The sequence below is a fragment of the Lactuca sativa genome, chromosome 8 (genome assembly GCF_002870075.4).
Source record: "Lactuca sativa cultivar Salinas chromosome 8, Lsat_Salinas_v11, whole genome shotgun sequence".
NCBI classification, from domain to species: Eukaryota; Viridiplantae; Streptophyta; class Magnoliopsida; order Asterales; family Asteraceae; genus Lactuca; species Lactuca sativa.
The window spans coordinates 59450796-59468725 of record NC_056630.2 but is presented as its reverse complement, the minus strand read 5'-3'; the positions used below and the strand labels follow the sequence as shown (position 1 = coordinate 59468725).

At 39.7% G+C, this 17930-nt stretch overlaps 1 long non-coding RNA gene across 1 annotated transcript; it reads left to right on the top strand.

The window, feature by feature from the left end:
- Positions 1–9775: 9775 nt before the first annotated feature.
- Positions 9776–14426, top strand: LOC128128190 (uncharacterized). The gene is made up of 2 exons (XR_008226005.1): positions 9776–10522; positions 14257–14426. It is a non-coding gene; the product is annotated as an uncharacterized LOC128128190 (long non-coding RNA).
- Positions 14427–17930: the final 3504 nt, after the last annotated feature.

Below are 17930 nucleotides of genomic sequence, written 5' to 3'. Positions count from 1 at the left end.
TTATTAAATAATAAACCATATATCTAGGTTTTAAGACCATATGATATTATCGTCTTGCGATCACCCTAAAGTGATTCCAGCAAGCGCGGGTTTATTCCAATGCTCAAAACTTGTTCATAAGCACTCATGAACGTTGCAGCAAACCTTTGCTATGTCTAATAATATTTAGACAATCTACACACCAATTCATGACAATCTTCATTCATACCTACTTCCAACATATGAACGATTGTGGACTGTTTGAATAATTCGATTATTCTTAATAAACTCAATTATTCTGGAAGTCAAAACATGCAAAGTGAAACAATAGCTAAACAATTAACATAAGACAGTAACTTTACTTATAAATAATACTCTTTTATTTAATCATCAAATGTCAATTACATTTATCTATTTCATGTTTCTAAAACTATCTAATCTAAACTAATATCATCCTTCAGCCCAATACTCCTAGCATGCTGCAAGTGCTTAACCCTGCTCAGTCCCTTCATAAGCGGATCTGCTGGGTTATCTTCTGATGATATCCTCTTAACCACGAGGTGTCCTTCTTCTACTCGATGTCTAATAAAGTGATATTTTCTGTCGATATGCCGAGATCTACCATGATCCCTTGGTTCCTTGGTCAAGGCAACTGCTCCTTCATTATCACATAAAATTTCCATGGGCTCCTTTATGACAGGCATAACTCCAAGATCGCCAATGAAGTTCTTCAACCATATTGCCTCCTTTGACGCTTTGCTCGCTGCAATATACTCTGATTCGCACGTTGAATCAACTACAATTTCCTGTTTGGAACTTTTCCAAGTTACCGCTCCTCCATTAAGATTAAAGACCCATCCCGACTGCGAACAGTAGTTGTCCCTGTTGGTCTGGAAATTGGCGTCACTATACCCTCGCACCTTTAAGTCATCACTCCCTCCGAGGACTAGAAACCATTCCTTGGTCCTCCGAAGGTACTTAAGGATGTTCTTGACTGCAATCCAATGCGCTCTACCAGGATTCCCTTGATATCTACTGACCATGCTCAAAGCAAAGGCCACATCAGAACGAGTACAAGTCATAGCATACATGATTGAGCTAACTGCGGAAGCGTAAGGTACTCGGCTAATCTCAGCTATCTTAGCTTCGGTACTCGAACTTTGAGTCTTACTCAATTTGGTATTACTTTGTATCGGTAGTTCTCCCTTCTTTGAGTTCTCCATACTAAAACGTTTTAGTACCTTATCTAAGTAAGTATTCTGACTAAGTCCTATTGGTCTCTTACTTCTTTCTCTCACTATCCTTATTCCCAAAATATAGGAAGCCTCTCCGAGGTCCTTCATAGCGAAGCACTTCCCGAGCCAGGACTTTACCTCCTGCAGAGTCGGGATGTCGTTTCCTATGAGCAGTATGTCATCGACATACAAAACGAGAAAGCTAACTATGATCCCACTGGCTTTGACATATACACATGATTCATCTTCGCTTCGTACAAATCCAAACTCTTTGACTTTCTCATCAAAGCAAAGATTCCATCTGCGAGATGCTTGCTTAAGTCCATAAATGGACTTCTCAAGCTTGCACACTCTATTTGGATGCTTCGGATCGACAAAACCCTCTGGCTGAGCCATGTAAACATCCTCAGCCAGCTTCCCATTAAGGAAAGCGGTCTTGACATCCATTTGCCATATCTCATAATCATGAAATGCAGCAATGGCTAGCATCACCCTAATAGATTTTATTTTCGCAACTGGTGAGAAGGTCTCATCATAGTCAACTCCGGGAGTTTGAGTAAAGCCCTTCGCAACCAATCGCACCTTGTACGTGTGCACATTCCCATCCATGTCGGTCTTCTTCTTAAAGATCCATTTGCACCCAATTGTCTTATGTTCGGGCACATTGTCAACCAAATTCCAAACTTGGTTGTCATACATGGACTGAATCTCGCTGTCCATCGCCTCTTTCCATTTTGCAGACTCCGGGCCTGCCATGGCTTCCTTATAGCAATTAGGTTCATCTAGATTTATTAGTGTACTATCACTAATATACGTGTCCCATTCGGTAGTAATATGAAAACCATACAACTGGGGTTGAACTCTAACTCTTTCGGAACGTCTAAGAGGTAATGACTCGTCAATTGGTTCAACCGGAGTTTCCTCCTCGGGTTGAGCACCAGTGGTATAGGTTCCTTCATCACTCGACTCTTGAATCTCTTCAAGATCGATCTGCCTCCCACTGTCTCCTTGGTTTATGAGTTCTCGCTCTCGGAAAACCCTTCTTCTTGCAAAGAAGACAACATTGTCACTCGGTCTATAGAAAAGATATCCAAAGGATTTCTGTGGGTAGCCGATGAAAATACATTGCTCACTACGAGTATCGAGCTTGTCATGAGTTTCTCGTCTTATGAAAACTTCACAACCCCAAACCTTGATATGTGCCAACGAGGGAGCTTTCCCCGTCCATATCTCGTGAGGTGTTTTGGCAACCTTCTTTGTAGGGACTCGGTTAAGGATATGGGTGGAAGTCTCTAAGACATACCCCCAAAATGAGATAGGTAGTGAAGCATGACTCATCATAGAACGAACCATGTCTAACAAGGTTCGATTGTGCCTTTCTGCCACACTATTTAACTGTGGTGTCGTAGGTGGCGTCAATTGCGAAACTATTCCACATTCCTTGAGATAGTCGTGGAATTCAAGACTTAGGTACTCTCCTCCTCGATCGGATCGAAGCATCTTGATTTTCCTGCCCAATTGATTCTCCACTTCATTCTTGAACTCTTTGAACTTTTCAAACGTTTCAGACTTGTGCTTGATTAAGTAAATATACCTATATCTATTATAATCATCGGTAAAAGTCACGTAGAAGTGGTTTCCATCCTTTGTGGTGGATCTAAAGGGCCCACATACATCGGTATGTATGAGATCCAATAAACCCTCACCCCTCTCACAAGTGCCAGTGAAGGGTGACTTGGTCATCTTTCCAAGTAAACAAGATTCACACGTGTCATCTTCCCTAAGGTCGAATGACTCCAACACTCCATCCTTTTGGAGTTGGGCTATGCGTTTCTTGTTGACATGTCCAAGAGGACAATGCCACAAAGATGCTTTATCCATACTGTTGGAAGAATCCATACACAACACATCACTTCCTGGGTTATCTACAACCATAACAGTTTCATAAATTCCATTACAAAGCATTGCTTCAAAGTATAAAACACCATTTAGATAAGCATAAATAGAACCATTCATATTATTAAACGAATATCTAAATCCTTGTCTAAACAAACCATGAAATGAAACGATGTTTCTTGCCTTATCTGGCGAGTAGCAACAATTATTTAAATCTAGACCTATTCCATTACTAAGCACTAAAGAATACACTCCAATCTTGGTGACAGGCGACGATCTTCTGTTTCCCATGATTAGATTTATTCTTCCTTGCTCCACATCTCTATCTCTTCTTAGTCCCTGCAAATCAGAACAAATGTGGTAACCACATCCTGTATCAAGAACCCAAGAAATAGTGTGTGATGAATTACTAGATTTAATTGTGTATATACCTGCAAAAGATGGCTTGATCTTTCCATCCTTGATGGCTTGTAGATATTCCGGGCAGCTTCTCTTCCAATGCCCTATCTTGTGGCAATGATGACACTCTGCCTCCTTCAGCTTAGGTTTGGGCTTAGCGGGATCAACCTTGGTCCCACTAGAAGAGGAACCATCTTGTGACATTCCTTTGCGGTGGTTCTTTGATGGAGCCTTCCTCTTCTTGCCCCTTCCCTACCCTATAGCCAAAACAGGAGCAGCGGTTGGTGCGGGAGTTGGTGCAATAGACTTGTCCTTTAGATTGCTCTCAGCAGTCCTTAGGAGTCCTTGGAGTTTGCTTAGGGTGACCTCTTCCTTGTTCATGTGGTAGGTCATCCTAAATTGATTGTAGCATGAGGACAAGGAGTGAAGAACAATGTCGATAGCCAAATCTTCCCCAAAGTTGACATTCAACTTGCGAAGACGATCGACATACCTTTTCATCTTTTGCAAGTGCACGGTTAACGATTCTCCATTTCCCATCTTAGCGGTGATCATGTTGGTGATGATCTCATAGTGCTCCTGCCTCGCGCTTTGGTGGTACCTCTCCATTAAGTCTTGATGCATTTCATAGGGATACATGTCCTCATAGGACTTTTGGAATTCTTGGTTCATAGTGGCTATCATGATGCAATGGACTTTTGTTGCATCACGTTCGTGTGTCTCAATGACATCCATCTCTTCGGGAGTAGCGATTTCCGGGTTGACCTTCTCGAGCTTTTCGTCGAGGACATACTCTTTGTCCTCGTAGCGTGCAATGGTTCGAATGTATCTTATCCATTCGCTAAAGTTCGTACCATTGAAGGTCACCTTTTGGCAAAGACCCATTAACGTGAATGAGTTAGCAGCAACGTTGTTTGCGTTCGACATCTACAAATAGAAAGGACAAAGTTTGATTAGAATTGGATCCCTAATTAAACACCCAAAATGAAAAATTAGGGCTAGGACCCAACAACATTATTTACATATTAGAAAATGGATGCCGTAATCCAATCATGCAAATAATTTGGAGGTAAGTGAATGACGATTCACTGATTCTTCTCCACGAAAACATAACCTTAAGTTTTATTAAGAATTCCTAGATTTTTAGAGATTCATTGAACTCTTCAATGGCATGTTTAAATCTCGATATGCCCTTCTAGTTTGTGACTGGGATACCGAGGATCACAAAGCGGGTGTGAATAACCATGCAACTCTACACGGTGCCTTCATTGTTACAATCACTCATTCGATGTGCCGGTAAACCACACACGATCCATCGAACTATGATAAACAATGAATCACCCTTTGCCACCTTTGCTTAGAACCAATTAGTGTGCCGGTAAACCACACACGCTCCACTAACTTCTTAGCAAGGGTGCAAAGTGCAATTTCATGGGATTGCATCAATTCACTTTTCCTAAAGTAACTAAGATTGAGAATTTTATAAAATAGTTTAGTTACTTTATAGATTCATTATACTTATCAAGGTTGCAGAAAACGCTCGACGTAGGCTCGGCGGTGGACTGGGGTCAAGGGATTAATCGGCTAGGCGGGGATTAATCAGGGGATTAATCGGGGACCATTAATTATTAAAAAATTATTAAAATTTTAATAAATATAACATTAATCCTAAGAATATAACACTAAATATAACATTAAATATAACATAAATAGAACATTATAACATGAAAATATGATTACAAAAAAAAACCCCTTTGATTTTTAATACATCACATCTAAATAACTAACTATTACATTGCTTTTCTCAATCACTTAATACATCTTAATAACCAACTTTTAATGAGTTTTAGAATCGATCTCATGCTAACTTTCCAAGCTGTTTTAGTAGCAGTTAATTCCATCACAGGAACATTTGGAAAATTCTGCTTTAGACACCCCAACACTTTGTAATCTGGATGAAAATCATGTCCCCCATTGTTGAATAAACAATAATGAGTATGTATGTTTATATATCATAGTGTGAAATCATAAGAGTAAGTAGAATCAGACATTGTTATACCTTACACAATGTGCTTCATCAACAACAAATCCAACAAGTTGTCCCTGTAATTGATCGAACAGGTTGTTGCACCTTATCAACAAGTTGTGGCACCTTATCAACATTATCAACATTCACTCAAGCAATTGATCGAACACTTGGTGGGCAAATGTCGAATTCGCTTCTTCTTCGTTTTCATTCCAACCAAACATCACCACCACTTCTACCCTACCTGTTACAACCGAGCACAAATCCAAACCTTGAACTAGAAAAAGATGAAGAAAGAACAAACAATTTTAGAAAGCAAAGTAACAACGATTTTAGAAACCAACAGAAGAAAGAACAAACGATTTCATGAAGGGTTACCCTACCTGTAACTTGTAATAGTCGTGAATTGAATTACCTTCAAGATCAATCACTTCTAATTTCTCCATATCCTAAATTTCAGAAGGGATTTTACCACTCAAATCTTTGAAAGGAAGTGATAAAAGAACAGAAGAAAGAACAAACTATAGAAAACACAATCTTGAACGCTGCAGCCTCCAACAAATGTGAATCAAATTTCACTGTGACAAAACATCAAACAACTGGTGTGCACCTTGATTCGCTATCACATGCACAACATTTTCATAAGAGATTATGAGCTTTTATGTAATCGTTATTCTATTTTCCTAATCTCAATCGATTTCACCATCAGGACTTAACCCATGGTCAACAAACATGCTACTGATAAGTGAGAAGTCGGAAGAAGAGTTAGAAGTAAAAACGAACCTGGATAACTCAATTAGTGTTGACAAGAGGAGCTGAAGTCGGAAGAAGAGTTGATTTTGGAATTGATAAACTTCAAGAGTTGATTTTGGAACCGATAAGTTGATGTCGTGAACTGAAGCTTGGAAAGAGACTGCGACATCGTTGCTGGAAGGAGATGACAAACCGGGGGCCAGAGCTAAAAATGACGGCGTGAGACTGTCGAAGGTGTAAGGAAGAAGAAAATGCGATCGATTTCCCTTTGTTTATTCTCGTTCGTGGTTCAGAGAGACAGAGAGAATGTCGATTTTATTTTGACTGCATCGAATAAGAAAACGGAAGCAACCCTAGAAGCATTTGTTACATTTTTTACAATTTTGCCCTTAATTTTTTTAAAATTGTGTTGACTTTTGTTGACCGATTTGGGCGCCTAGACCCATCTTTGACCGACTTTGACCACCTCCGATTATATAGCCCGATTAGCTATAAACGTCGACAGTCGAGGACCGCCAAGCGCCTAGGCGCCGATTAATCGGCCGCCTAGGCCGATATTTGCAACACTAATACTTATTAATGAGGAGAGAGAGAGAAAGAGAGAGAGAGAGAGTTTCTCTATCCTACCCGTTCGGCTAACGACCCTCCACCAGTCAAGCAAGCGGTGGGTGTGAGTGCACACCCATTAAGCGTCATTTTATAGGCAGCAACGTTATACCCACCTTATAGACCGACTTCGTGAATGAGGCCTACTAACGGTAAGACTAGCATTTTAATTTTACTTATATATTTATTAAGCTTTTAATAATATAATAGTATAGGGTTGAATTTTAAACTTGTAAAACTCTAGGGGTTGAAATTTAAATTTTTCTAATTTAAACTATTAATCACAAAATTCAAATTTCAAAACTTCGGGATAAAAATTAAACTTTTCAAAACAATAGGGATCAAATAACAAATAATTCAAATTAAACAATTAATTTCATAATTATCTATATTTGACCTAATTAAATTTTAGTCATTAGATAATTACCAAATAATCTTAAATAGTCCAATATTTATCATATAAATAATCAATATTCAAAAGATTTGAAATTATCTATTGTTATGTCAAGGATAATCATTAAATTAGGTTAAAATTCAGATTTTTACATAATAAAACGATTTAGGTATCAATCCAAGACAAAACAGCAATAAAATCCCGAATTATCCTCTATCTGACGCTGGGACTCGCCGAGTTAAGCTTTGGACTCGCGGAGTAGGGCCAACTCGTCGAGTCTAAACACTGACTCGCCGAGTTGGGTTGGACAGAGGGCAAGAAAAACGATTTTCAACAAGCAAAATAGTTAAGCATCATATTCAATTGAAACCAATCATGGCTCTGATACCACTGATGGGTTTTAGACATAAGATCTTTCCTATGTGCACATACAACCCTATAGCTTGGATCTAGGTTTCACTAATTGAACATGCAATATATCCAAGACTTTCATGGCTAGATCTAATGTAAACTAACAATCAAAACATATGAAAACAGATCTAGAATAATACCTTGAGTTACTTGCTTGAAAACCTTCTTCTTCTTGGAGCTTAGAGTCACGAATGTCACTCCTCTAATGGCTTACAAACACCAACTAGCAAGAAGATGATTTGAGAGAGGTGATGAAGAGATAAATCGGCTCTAGGGTTACTCCAATAGCAAGGTTGGCCGATTTCCATTACCCCAAGGGTCTATTTATACAGTGAGCTCCTAGGGTTTCACCCTAAAACCCTAATTGGATAACTTAGCCTCAAAGCAACCCAAATCTCCTTCTAGATAAGGCCTTGGACGATTTCTAGGTGATCCACATCCCTAAAATCGTCCACCCTATATCCATAAGGATTCTTAGCTCAAAATACAACTATCACACATTTGACAGTTTATACCCCTTTCTTCAGTTAATCTCTTTAAGTCACCAAATTAATTCCTAATTAATTTATGACTTATTATTATTCCTTTAACATATTATTCTTATAATACATTAACAATAATATCTCTTCTCTCTATAAATCACCCTGTCAAGTTGCTATGGTGAAGGCAACCCAAAAGGACCATGCATAATCGGGTCAAGTACTTACCAAATATAGTTACAGCCTTAGACACTAATCCAATAGTCAAGAGGCACACTGCAGTGTTGGTCGTAAGTCTTCATACCTGTGATTGGATGATGGCAAGTGTGGTTTAGCATTATGAGCTTTTTGTTATGATGGTGAGATGGTGTCATGATGTATCGTGAACTATCACAGATTCGACTTGTGTGAGTTGAACCCAATAGTTGTATAGCATAGACTTATATGTTTGCTTCGTTAGCCTTATGACATAGTTGGTATGTTTGAGCGATATGGAATTACTACTGGTGGCTCATTTGGGTCAGGCTTTGGTAGAATGTTGACTTGTTTGAAAATTCATAGTGATATGTATCTATAGCCCCCATGTGGAGTGCTTTCTTAGTGGATCCATGGTTGTATTATGAGAAGCGTTTCAGTGGTGTTAAGATACCAGTGGTTGAGTGTGTAACGAGTTTCTTTAATGATCCATCAGGTGGTGGTACGCCTAAAATGGGATGAGGTTTGGCCACGACATGGAATATTGGTTCGCCCGTGACTATGCTCGTGGGGATGGTGAGTTATGACTAATTGTTCATCTGAGGTCTTTCAATAATGAATTTCCTAAGTGATGATTAGGTTGGTTCTTCCGGTCAGAACCTTTTGAGTGATCGCCTAAGCACGGAATGGTAACGTCTCTAGTCTTAAGTACTAAGAAATAGGTACGTCAAGGGGTTTGGTCATCAATACTTAAGCATGACTCCTTGGGTTGCAGACCGATAGGTTTCCAATCCTGTGAGGTTACCATTGAGTTTAGTTGTTGTAGTTATATAAGTATAGATGGTTAGGTTGACTAGATGAAGTGGTCTAGGTTTCGAGAGGTCTGGAGAACCCTTTTGTTGATTCATTAAATGAGTAGTATAAGAGTTGTTTTCAACGATTCTAGCCAAGGCAGATTTTAAGGACAAAAATCAGTTTAATCGGGGAAGAATTGTAACACCCATTTCCAATTTTGCGATTTCTAATTAGAGCCAAAAAATATAATGAATATTTTATAGTTAAAGACTAAATATCGTAGGTTTGGCAAGTAAATAATTAAATAAAAGACATTATATGATGTAAAGGGGTTTAATTAAATAATAATAATAATAATAATAATAATAATAATAATATGGTGTGTGTGTGTGTATATATATATATATAGTTGAGGGTTTAATTTGTCATTTCCATAAATCACTTTTGTAGAGAGAAATTGATGTTAGGGTAGATTATGTCAAAATATCGAACTTTGTGGGCTGAATCTGCCAAATCCGGAAAAGCCTGTGTCTTCTCCTTACCAGCGACCCATCGATGCAGCTCCATCCATGCCATTTTCAGACCTACAAACCGGTCCCCACCGAAAGCCAACTGATCCTACCCCTTTTTCTATACTCAACCATTGATCATTTTTATGCTTCTCCTCTCTCATTTAAGCCTCAAAACCGAAGAAAAAGAAAGTAGACCGTGAACTAGAAGCTACAAGAGTGAGTCTAGTTCGCCGGAGGTTAGAGAGAAGGAGAGTACTCTGGTGGTTCTCTTACATGACCACCACATCAGATATGGAAGAAAGATCTTAATGCAATGGCTATTCATTGTTCTAGAATGCCTTAAACTCGTTTAATGTCAAGGATTTGGATCTTGAGGTGTTTGTATGAGGTTTTCCATAGACTGCTTTCTACTATACAATCTCGCTTGTTTCCTACCATCTCGGCACTTGAGGTCACAGTGAAGACACCACCGAGACAAGTAACAACGTGAGTGAAATTTGACAGCTTATATGATCTAAAGCCCCAGGTATTAATGTTTTCAAGATCTTTAGCTAATCTGTGGACTTGTTCTCAAGTTGGTCTCTGAGAAATTACATACAATATATGGGAAAGAGAAGATGTAGAGAGTGAATCGGGGGAAGGGGGACGCTGATATAGAGAGGTCGGAAATATTGAGAGTAACGGAGATGTTTGCCTATAAATTATAATATACTTGTTTTATAAATATTGGAGATGAAAGCTACACCGGAGAAGAAGGATCCGCCGGTGAGGAAGGCACTGTCGGGGACGATGGAATCACGGGTGAAGAGGACAACTACCGGAGCTAAAAATGGTTGTGAGAGGTAATCTTATTGTCGGCTATTGTCTTCTGAATGGAAATTAGGCTTGTGCATATTTAGTAAATGGGCTTCGTTTATGGGCTCAAATAATAGGAACTTCAAATCTAACCGGGTTAATGCAATTTCATAAGTGACACAATAACATATTGATTAGGCTTCTTATGCGAGATTAAAGGAAAGGTTATGAATATGTGGTGAGATTATTTCGAATTAACTATTTTATAGGTCATGAAATACTTATAATTATTTGGTAGGATGAATGGACATAATTATACGGGCCCTAAGTAGATTTTAATCGGTTCATGAACCCAATGCTATAACGATAATGAAAGGAAATTAAAAATTATAATATGAAGTATTAATAAGTTATGCTTGAAATGAAATAATAAGGGATTATAAATATAGATTTAAGATATAGATTGAGGTTGGACCTCTTTTGGTTTTAGGTGGCTCGTGTAGCTGATATCTTCATGGATGTGTATATGTGATCTTCAGTTCCTCATAGTAAGTGAGTTCTTCCTCATTCTACTCGGGGGTAGAAGGCACCAATGTCGGCCCTCTGGATTATGTTTGTATCTTGGTATATAAGAAATGGTAGATATGTATGATTACCTGTATTGCTGGTTATTATCTGTATATATCGACATATTATGTTGGTTGGGTTGAAGCGGTCCTGCTTTGTGCTGAAGGCCAAGATATTTGGGCAGTCTGGATAGACTATATGCCTTGCGAGGTGTTCTAGTCAGGTAGTAGGCCCATAGAGCGGTTCAGATAGAATGTAGGCCTTGCGAGGCGATCCAGTCAGGTTGTAAGCTCGTAGAGTGGTCCACACATACTGTAGACCTTGCGAGGCGGTCCAGACAGGCTGAAGGCTCATATATGCATGAATTGTATTTGTATTGTTGTATGTGATATTTTGGGGGAACTCACTAAGCTTTGACTTACAGTTGTGGACATAATGCTTTCAGGTACTTATCGGATTGCGAAGGTGAGGCTGTACACACACATCAGTGGTATTTATGATTCAAGATTTCGTGTTGTTTTTCCTTATAACTCTGATTTTAAACTACAGTTTATGAACAATGGTTTTACATCGATTATATCTTTTATAAAATAGGTGTTTGTTATATTTTGAAAATAAAAAACTTATTCTAGATTTTGGGACGTTTCACAGTTACCATTCAAGTATATGAATGGTATCGTATGAAGCTTTATATGGAGCACCGTGTAAAGCTCCTACTTGTTGGACGAAAGCTGGAGTAAAACTGTTTGCTAAACTTGATGTTGTGGAAGAAATGGAAAGAAAGATTAAAGAGATTCGAAAAAACATGAGAGTTTCTCAAGATCGCCAAAAAAATGCTAACAAACGCCGAAAAGCAATAGAATTCCAAGTTTGAGATATGGTGATGTTAAAAGTATCCCCATGGAAGGGTGTGTTCTGTTTTGGAAAATGGGGAAAATTGAGTCCTCATTTTATTGTACCTTTTGAGATCATACAAAGAGTTAGAAAAGTTGCATATCATCTCAATTTACCAAGTGAATTTGAAGGTATTCATATCGTGTTCCATGTGTCGTGTTTACAAAAGACATTATTTGACAAGTCATAAGAAGTATCATTGAGTGAGATAAAGATAGACGAGGAGTTAGTGTATCAAGAACAACCAGAGGAAATTGTAACACCCAAAGTTTTGAAGGCCAAGAAAGGAAAGAAAACCTTAATGTTAAGGGGCGACTCGGCGAGTCCGAGCGGGATCCGGGTCGAGGAGTAAGTGACCGACTCAGCGAGTCGCCCAAGGTGACTCGACGAGTCTGTTCTGTGCGTGGAAAACCCTAAATTCGGGACTTGGAGCCTATATAAACGTCTTAATCTTCTTCCTAGGGTTCCTTACTGTCTCTTAAGCCCTGGATATCAAACCCTAGCCGCCATATCCTCTATTTGAGCCATTTATTGCCTTCAAGAGTGCATTAAGCTTGGAGAAAGAAGAAGAATCTTGAGAGTGCAAGAAGGGGGCTGTAGATCCGGGATTGGGAAGACATTTCTGAGCTGTTGGAGGTATAAACTAGTTCCTGGACCCTTTTTGCATCTAGATTTATGTGTGGTTGTTGGGGCTCTTTAGCCATAATGATATTATTTTGATTTAGGAGTCGGATCTGGAGTTGCTACTTCAGATCCAAGTGTGTTATGGACTGGAGAAGCATAAAGTATCAGCCCTTGAGTCGATTTTGAAGCTCCTTGGCCTTAAACCCTAGTTTATGGTGCTTTTTTGCCTAGATCTCCCTCTCTACATGTAAAGTTTGCAACTTTACGTGGGGGATAGGCTTGGGAAGGGTAGATCTACAGTTTGGATTCCATGCATGACTCGAAAGTCCTCTGCATGTATGTAGATCTGAATGGACTCGGCGAGTCCTTCGAGTGGACTCGGCGAGTAGCTTGAAGATGAGGAGGAACTCGACGAGTGGGATGAACAGCTCGTCGAGTCGGATGAAGATGGGCATGAACTCGACGAGTTGGATGAACAACTCGGCGAGTTGGATGAACAACTCAGCGAGTTGGATGAACAACTCGGCGAGTTGGATGAAGATTGCCTAGCACTTGGCGAGTCTGTTCTTGGACTCGGCGAGTCAGGTCGTGAAGCCCCAAACCCTTCGAGTTGAGACTCGAATCAGTGAGTCGGGTGGAGACTCAGCGAGTTGGTCAGGTCAGGACTCGGTGATCATTGGGCTCGGCGAGTCATGGATTGACTCGGCGAGTCATGTCGCGAATAGAAGGACCCTGAGTATGTGAACTCGGCAAGTCAGTAAGTGGACTCGGTGAGTAGGGTTGACCTGGAAAGGTTGACTTTGACCAGGACTTTGTCATAGACCAGAATTGTCTTGGTTAACTGTCGAGGGTCGGTTATACTAAGTGTTGCATTGATATTAATAGCTCGGGAAGCTAGTAGAGCAGGAGTTCAGTGAGTGGTCGGGCAGCAGCTAGTGGGTTCATCAGCCAGTTCAGCCAGTGCAGGTGAGTTTCCCTTTGTATGAATGGGTCTACGGCCATAATGTCGGCCCATGTAGTTATGAATAGAAGACTCGGGGGTTAGCCATAGGCACAGTATGCTAGTATGATATTCGGTACGAGGTCCAATGATAAAGGGCGGGTGCCCAAGGAATGGTTTATGTGGTAGTTTATACTTGTTGTCTGTGTGATACTTGTATGTGCCTGGTAGGGAGGTGCGTGTGGGCGAGGTCTCGTATCTCACCAATAGCGGAGTGTGGATGGTGTTCCACATCTCAGTAGCAGCAGAGCAGGGGCGAGGCCCAAGTTAGGGAAGGAGTGAGGGTGGGTTGGGCCCTTACCTCACTATCACCAGGAGTATGGACGGGGTTCCATGACTCATCAGTAGCAGGACAAGGGCGGGGCCCGGAGATAGGCGAGGCCTTAGAGCAAGAGCCGTTAGTATATGTTTAGCTTATGTGATGTTATGTGATATGTGTATGTGCTATTATATGTTAGTGGGCGGGGCCCTGTGACAGGCGAGGCCTAAGTGAAACAGATCTGTAGCCGAGCGGGGCTCGAAGCCAGGTGGGGCCTGGGGCGGCGGGGCCGTTGTAGCGGGCGAGGCCCGAGGTAGGGGGCCAGGCCCAGGATAGCGGGCGTGGCCCGGTATGTGCAGTATGTGGTTATGCATGGTATGTGGTAGGGTGGGGAAATCACTAAGCTTCGTGCTTACGGTTTTCAGTTTTGTTTTCAGGTACTTCCGGTAGCGGAGGGAAGAGCTCGGGGTGATCGCATGGCACACACCATAGTTTGGACAGCCTGGGAATGTTTACTCTGATAACGAATATGTATTTTGGAAACTAATACTTTGTTTATGTTTTGAGATGATGAATTTGCATAACGTAATGTTTTAATTAAAAGAAATTTTTAGTCTTGAATTTTGGGACGTTACAGAAATATTGGACAAAAAGGATACAAAGTTGTGAAATAAAAATATTGGAATTGTAAAAGTCAAATGACGACATCATAGAGGAGCAGATGTTACATGGAAATCCGAAGAAGAATTTAAAATTAAATACCCATACTTGTTTTAATTAGATTTCGGGGATTTTTTTTTAAGATGGAGATAATTGTCACACTTGTTTTGCTAGAGTAAGCTATAATTTGTAACTAAGTAATAGTGTAAAATATTTTATGTGAATATGTTAAAGTAAGTAACTTTATAATAGAAGTGTTTAAGCCAAAAATGGTATTTTGTCATTTTGAGTAAATTATAACTTAGAAATAGATTTCTAAAGCTATTGTGACAACCCGACACTTTTACACTGTACAATCGATCCATATACCCATATTTCACTTGAATATAGCATCTTTTAGCAGAATTTTGGATCTGCACGAATGCTTTAGGCTTAGTCTATCTTAGATATGGGTCTTAAGAAAGGTTAGGAAGGGTGTTGCATCACAAAATCAAGCCAAACACACCAAGAGAGGTGTGTGTGGCTGTACACCCAACCGCAAACCCCTTCCAGCCTCACACCCAACCCTATATATAGTAGAGTACCCCCCTTCCATTCACTTTTGGCTGCACCTTCTCTCTCTACTTTCTCTCTAGAAACATCATCCAAGAACACTTAGAAGGCCTCCAAAACGTGAAGAACATCATCTTTCAGCTTGTTATAGAGGTAAAACACTTGAATCTAAGCTTAAAACTCATAGTGTTCTTCGTGTTCTTCACCCCTTGAAGGAGTGCGGTCGCACACCTTCATTAGGTGGCCGCACACACACAAAACATCCTCCAAAGTGAGGGCATGGCCTCTATAATCGATCTAAGACTTAGTTTGACACTTGAAACCCCTCAGAATCGACACATAGGACTCAAACCAAGAGTGTACGGCCGCACACTTCTATGTACGGACGCACACTCCAGTGTGCAGCCTCACACACAAGTCTAGCCGCATTCTCGAGCCACACACTCACTTTTATGGCCATACACCCACTCTAGTACCCATATTTGGCCTTAAACTTGTAAGAATCACTAAGTACGAAACATGGGACACTTAATCCTAATGAATCCAAGTCTTTAGGGTGTTTTCCCATCATGTTTAGTCATGAAACACCCTAGCTCTAACTCATATACGTGGGACACTTAATCCTAATGAATCCAAGTCTTTAGGGTGTTTTCCCATCATGTTTAGTCATGAAACACCCTAGCTCTAACTCATGTACGGCCGCACACTCCAGTGTGCAGCCTCACACACAAGTCTAGCCGCATTCCCGAGCCACACACTCACTTTTATGGCCATACACCCACTCTAGTACCCATATTTGGCCTTAAACTTGTAAGAATCACTAAGTACGAAACATGGGACACTTAATCCTAATGAATCCAAGTCTTTAGGGTGTTTTCCCATCATGTTTAGTCATGAAACACCCTAGCTCTAACTCATATACGTGTCACCGCCTGATTAATAGGGACCTCTTGTGTTCAGAGCATCCATTGACATTCAACACTCCTATCGATCGCACACTCGAACCCTACGATAAACTGTGAGTTCATACCCCCTAAATTAACCTTTCAAATGTTTTTAAATGCTTTTATGGGGGGGGGGAATACAAGTTGAATCCAACAAATTATAGTATCGATCACATATGATTTGTAACTGGCAATCAAAAAGGATTTCTATACTTCTAACCGTTTTACCATCAAAACTGCTTTAAAATTTTGATCAAACTCATCTTCATGTTAAATTGTTATAAAAACTATTTCCAAACTCTTTTAAACTTCTTATGTTCCTAAAATATATCTACACCAATATATCTATATAAGTAAGACTTGGAGGACTTAGGACTGATAGCTCACCTTATTTCCTGTTCTTGTTTGATTGGGGTCTTAGGGTATATTGTTATTTGTCCGAATGTCGTTGAATTCTTAGTTATATATAGTATGTATTTGTGTTGGATACGAATGCCTTCACTTAGTTCAATACTTATGTGTATCCAAGATAAACTACAACATGTTACTTAACTATAATAGGTATAGTTAAGGTTTACCACTCCTTACTACCATTACTATGATACTTACAACAATTAGTATTATTACGCGTCTCTACATGTTAAGCACTATACAAGAAGAATACTATATACTATACAAATGAACACTAAATACTTAATACCGAGAAGCACACTATACACTAATACAAGAGAACATACTAAAACAGAATGTGATACACTACCCTTCTATACGGCACTTTACTGCGCCTTCGCCGTGTAACCATAGTCTCCTGGAGGGAGAGCAGGCTCTACGTGTATAGATTTATACATGGTGAACACTATCACATCCCGACTGCTAGCTACAGTCCGAGCCGACTAGGCCCAGGGATGATAACATGTTACCACACTACGTGTGACCTGGAGGGTCACTATACATGCGATCGCCTATCCGCATGGTTACATATAAAATCACATTCGGATCATTAAACTAACAAACTAAGTAATAAAGGTAAATTAGACTTCCCGAGATGTATTTTATACTTATCACTACTTAGAGTCTGCAGTTTATTTACCATTCAGTCGGCAGTAACACTGCTGGAATAATACATTATATATTTTCCCATTTACTTTGTTCAAATGAAGTCCAAACTATATTTTCATAATTGAGAGTCTAATTGGGAAAACTTTTACACACTCAAAGGATCAAACCTACAAGCAACCAAGCCTTGGCATAAGATTACTTTTACTGGAAAATATAGGATTTTCTAGAGATTCACACTATTTTCAAACTTGATAACAACTTTCATGTTATACAATTGTAAACACTTTTATACAAGCAATGACACTAAATTCTTATGAACTCACCAGCTTTATGCTGATACTCGTTTTCAAAATAATTTGTATTCTCAGGTCGTCGGTAGACAGGTACAGATGTAGCTTTTGGGAAGACGGAGCACATACAAGACTCCTCTTTATTTTTTATTATACTTTTTGGTGTCTAACAAACTGTACAGAACACGCTTGTATTAGAATTTCTATATTAATGCAATGGATGTGGTTGCTTGTTTTTACTATTATGCATTGTTATGATACTGTACATGACGTCCTCCACCCCAGAACATATTCCACCGTTCTCGGTTTTGGGGTGTGATAGCTATGATAAATGAGTGATATGATTATAAAGTGTAAATAAGTTCTTAATAGAAAGGAATTAATGCATTAAGAGTGGAAGATGGTGAATGAGGGTAAAATAGGAAAATTCTAACGAATTGATAAATCCCAATAACCACGACGTGGCCCTGAAGCGGTGATTAGGTTGATGTAAGTTGAATAGTGAGGGCAATATACTTTGTATTTGCCACGACGTGGTGGGGATATACCAAGATGTGGGAAACTAGAGTGCTATGTTCTTTCGTGACAAAACTTTTAGTAACAGGA